Source organism: Fonticula alba (genome assembly GCF_000388065.1).
Source record: "Fonticula alba strain ATCC 38817 unplaced genomic scaffold supercont2.8, whole genome shotgun sequence".
NCBI lineage: Eukaryota > Rotosphaerida > Fonticulaceae > Fonticula > Fonticula alba.
This window is the reverse complement of record NW_009242978.1, coordinates 1854267-1859391: the sequence shown is the minus strand read 5'-3', so window position 1 is coordinate 1859391 and position 5125 is coordinate 1854267. Positions and strand designations below refer to the sequence as shown.

The 5125-nt window shown below is 62.1% G+C and overlaps 1 non-coding gene across 1 annotated transcript; it reads right to left on the bottom strand.

The window, feature by feature from the left end:
• Positions 1–3763: 3763 nt before the first annotated feature.
• Positions 3764–3879, bottom strand: H696_05071. The gene has a single exon (XR_683303.1). It is a non-coding gene; the product is annotated as a 5S ribosomal RNA (ribosomal RNA).
• Between the last annotated feature and the right edge of the window lie 1246 nt (positions 3880–5125).

The window sequence follows — 5125 nt, the reverse complement described above, 5'->3', positions numbered from 1 at the left end:
AAGCCTCGTCGTCGGTGTCCGATCTGACCCCTCCTTCTTGTAAGTCCCGAAGGGGTCGTGCCCGGTGGGGGCGGCATGAGAGTCCCACTGGAGGATGGGGGGGATTCATGGACACAAGCCGGGGTTCGACACAGGTTTTACAAATCGGAAGTACGCCCCGGGCCCGCTGCGCATATCCGAAAAAGACAGCGTCTAAAGCCCCCACCCCCCCCCGGACGCGAATGACAAATGCCCCGACATGATGCACCACATACTGAAAGCCGCCCGGCCGAATGTCGCCCCCAGGCCCGAGATGATGGATATGACACGGAGGGGTGTTGGAGAGGCCGACGTGCCCACGGTGGGGCTTGCACGTGGACTGGTCATGTGCGGGCACGCCGCCCGCCGGCCGTTCTTGGGCCCCGGCGGGAGGCGCCCCGGCCGCCGGCGGGCAGCGAGCTGGGTGGGGGTGTTGCTGAAGTCAGACACAAACAGGGTCCCGGCCCATGGGCACAACGAAGGTGGGGGCGCATGGGGCGGCTTGGTGCAGCGAGGCCGGTCGAAAGCCCGAGGAACGGACACGTGCAGGGGTCATGAGCAGGCAGAGAGGGAGATTCCGTCGGCAGCCCACAGGCCGAGGTGGCACCACGATCTTGGATATGAAGTGGCCACGGACGGGGCTTTTGGGAGATGAGATGGCCACGGACGGGGCGGTTGAATGGAAGACCCATGTCGATTTGGGAGATGAGATGCCCATTTATATCTGCGCGGTGATCAGGGCGCCTGACATCCAGGTGATTCGAAGGAGCAGAACGCTCATCTCGCGGCGTATGCTTCGATCGCAGAGCGCGTGCATCAAAAGACTCATGTCGCCTTCTGGGCGCGTTCTGGTGTACGGCCCCGGCCGACATCGGTCTTTCAACACACCCCGCCCAAGAGGACCGCGCCAAGCCCCCACCGGGCAAGAGCGCAGGACGGTGAACGGTGCCCCGGGCCGCATTCGGCCGTATGACAGCCTCGAGTCATCGGCCCCCAGGGCACCCTGGGAGGAACATCCACAAAAACACTGGTCCAGGACCCATAGCCATAACAGCCCCCGAGGCTCAGACCAACACACCCCCCGGGCCGCCACCCCATACCCATGACCCTCGCCCGGCCCACCCCCACCGCGCCCCACCACCGCCCCCGCTCAGCCCAGCCGGCGGGTCACTTTTCCCATGGAGCACCCTGGGTGGTCATGTGCAACATTGATCAGCAGTGAGACCGACGCAGCAATCGCTCGTCAAGCACAGCAACCAAGAGCACTGGCACACAGAAGACAAGTGCACAATCAGAGCACTTTCGAAAGACCGTAGTCCGGAACCCCCATGCTACTCGAAGGAAAGACGCACAACCGCATAAGCAAGGAAAAGCTCCCCCAAGACGATGCGTGCGACTTTTTTCACGCCGCATGCCACTGTGGCACCCGCGCACGCCATAGTCGCATCAGGGAAATGACCCGTTTCCAAGTGGCACCCCGGCCCGACGCCCACTTTCTCCCGAAGCCCGTCCCAGGCGCGAAAGTGGCACTCCGGCAAGTGGCTCACCGCCCCCCATCCGAACAATATATTCCATGCTTATCATATTCTGATTTTCCTGCACATCGGCTGTTTCCTGCCGCATGGTCGCTTTTCGCGGGACTCCACCCTTGGGGGCATCACGGTCAAATATTGTACACAGCCGGACCCCGGCTTCCGCACCTTCCGCCGGCACCTCGGCTTTCGTTCCCGACATCGGCTCAATAACGCACTTTGGCCCGGCTGGCTCGCCGCACCCACCTCAGACCCTGCCGGATGCCCCCCTCACACTCAGCCCACTTATGGTCCTGGGCCCCCATGTCCAGTCGGCTGACTGGGCGGGTCCGTTCGACACCCGGCTGGTCGCTCGGGCAGGGCACCCGGGCAGCTGGTTTGGAACCCAGTTTTCGCACCTTCCGGTGGCACCTCGGCTTTCATGACCCACATCGGCCAAATAGCACTCTTTTGGATTCCACACCTCCACACTGCTCCCAGACCCTGCTCGCGGCTCTTGCTTGCGCCCCAAGGCCCTCCGTGGTCCTGGGCCCCCATGTCTAGTCGGCTGGCTGGGCGGGCCCACTCAATACCTGGCTGGTGGCTCGGACACGACACCCGGGCAACTGGTTTGGACCCTGATTTTCACACCGTCAGGTGGCACCTCGGCTTTCGTGCCCGACATCGGTCAAACAGCACACTTTCGACCGACCAGCCCTCGGGGCTCGCCTCAGACAGTGCCCACGGCCTCGGGCGTCCTGTTCCCCCCCTGTGGTCCTGGGCCCATCTCCGGTCGGCTGGCTGGGCCGGGTCCTCTCAATACCTGGCTGGTTGCCCCGGCGCGGCACCTGGCCAAGCGGCGTAGACCCCGATTTTCACACCTTCCGATGGCACCTCGGCTTTCATACCCGACATCGGTCAAACAGCACACTTTTGGATTTCAGACCTCCGGACTCCGCCCAGACCCTGCACCCACACCTCACGCGCCCATCCCAGGCCCGGTCTGGTCCTGCACCCATCTCTGGTCGGCTGCCTGGCCGAGTCCACGCCACATCTGGCTGCTTACTCGGGCGCGGCACCCTTGGGCGCAGGTGGCACAGACCCTGATTTTCACACCCTCGGGCGGCACCTCGGCTTTCATGCCCGACATCGGCAAGATAACACCCTTTTGGAATTCCATTCTCCACACTGCTCCCAGAGACCCTGTCCGCAGCTCCGGCGTCCACCCCCGGCCTGCTCCAGTCCTGGGCCCATCTCTGGCCGGCTGCCTGGTCGAATGTGCCCTCTGGCTGGCCGCTCCCCTGGGCACAAGGTCCAGCCAGACGGCACAGACCCCGGTTTTCACACCGTCCGACGGCACTTCGGCTTTCATGCTCGACATCGGCAAAATAGCACCCTTTTGGAAATCGAACCCTCACACTCCTCCCGGACCCTGCCCTCGGGACCTCACCCGCCCCCAACCCCCTCGCGGTCTCAAACCCATGCCCGCTCGGCTGTGTGCTCGGGTGTGCCCTCTGTCTGTGCACTGCCCCGAACGCGGTACCCGGCCGTGCAACACCGACCCCGGTTTTCACACCGTCCGACGGCACCTCGGCTTTCATGCCCGACATCGGCAAAATAACACCCTTTTGGAAATCGAACTCCCACACTCCTCCCAGACCCTGCCCTCGGCACCTTACACAGCCCCAGCCCCCTCGTGGTCCCAAACCCATGTCCGTCGGGGGGTGCCCGCCCCGCGTGGCTTCCTGGCCGGCTGCTTGCTCAAACACAGGCCTGAGCTGCGCACCACCGACCCCGGGTTTCGCACTTTCCAACGGCGCCTCGGCTTTCATGCCCGACATCGGTCAAATACCACGCTTTTGCAAACCCCACCTCCACATCGACCCCAAACCCTGCTCCCGCGCCCCACCCGGCCATGTGGCCCTTGCTTTCAATTATTACGGAGTCACCTCGGCTTTCATGCCCGACATCGGCCAAATACCACGATTTTGGGATGCCAACGTCCGCACGGCCCTCGGACCTGGGTCGCGGCACCTCGCCCGGCCGGCTGGGTGCTCGGGGCGGCCTCTTGGCTGGCCAGGCCCCCGGGCCTAAAGTTCGGTGAATGGACCGGCGGCCGGACGCGCCCCGGCATTCATGGACGACATCGGTGAAATAACACACTTTCCGGCGAGCCAACGCCGGGGGGTCGCGCCCTGGTCAGACATCGGGCCGAAAAAAGAAAAAAGAAAGAGCGCCTACAGCACTTGGTATTCCCGTGTGGTCGCCCACCACAGTACTGACCAAGCCAGTACCTGCTTAATTTCCGAGAGCGGGACGGGTTCGGATGTACTCAGGTATGTATGGCCGTAGGCGAAGGATACTCCGCGCCCGTGGCATATAGCCCTGTTGGTTGTGTGCGTTGGCATGTCATACGGACAAGCAGAGTGCACGCTGTTTGCCCTGGGGCGGAAAAGTCGGCCTCCAGGCGGCGCAAGGCGATGGGCGAGGGCGCGTTCTCGACGGCTCGCGAGACGGCGGCACTGCATTCGGGCAGAGGGGCGACCGGCGACGCGCGAGGGAAGAGCATGGAGTGCAGGGGACGGCCAGTCAAGAAAGCAAGAAAAAAAACCAGGGAGAGGGGGGGCATGGTGACCAGAGGCGCGCTGGCGGTGAGCAGAGCACCTCTTCCTCTCGCATCCACAGCGGTCCCACGAGGAGGGGCGAGCGAGAAACAAAAGAACAGGGGGGGGGGGAGCATGTTGACCAGGCGAGTGGTCGCCACGCGCGGCAGGGCGGCACAAAAAAAGAAAGAAGGCGAAAAGGGGCGGAGCCTGGGCCCACCGCCCCCCCCGGCCGCGACACCCACCACACACCCCAGCACACACACGCACAACACAGACAAATACACAAAATAATATCCCACATGGTTATAGGTGGGGCTGGAAACCCCCCCCTCCCATGTGCCACAAACCCACACACCCATCGGGCGGGCACTTTCCAAAAACATTCCCGCCCAAACATAACCCCCCTAAACCCTACTTACCCCACAATCACCCACACACAGTCGCACAATGAGAGCTCACAAGCTCTCTTTGTGCTACTTACAAGATCACAGAACAAAGGCTTAATCTCAGGAGATCGTAGCAACAAGGCTACTCTACTACTTACAATACCCCGTTCCATTTAAGTCGTCTACAAAGGATCTCAACGTTCAGCCGGCCTCTCTTACGATCAAGCGGTCGTTAGGGTGGTCGCTCTTACGCCCACCCTCACCAGCCGCCACTCTGTACGCGCGAACAAATTGTTCACTAGCCACACAAAGGCCACCCAAACTTTCTCTGCGTCCCCGATACCTGGCACGGATTCTGACTTAGAGGCGTTCAGCCATTATCCCACAGATGGTAGCTTCGCGCCACTGGCCCCTCGACCAAGCGCATTGACCAATTATCTGACTCAACGGTTCCTCTCGTACTTGGTTGGATTACCACACCGGCGACTCCTCATCAGTAGGGTAAAACTAACCTGTCTCACGACGGTCTAAACCCAGCTCACGTTCCCTATTAGTGGGTGAACAATCCAACACTTGGCGAATTCTGCTTCGCAAGGATAGGAAG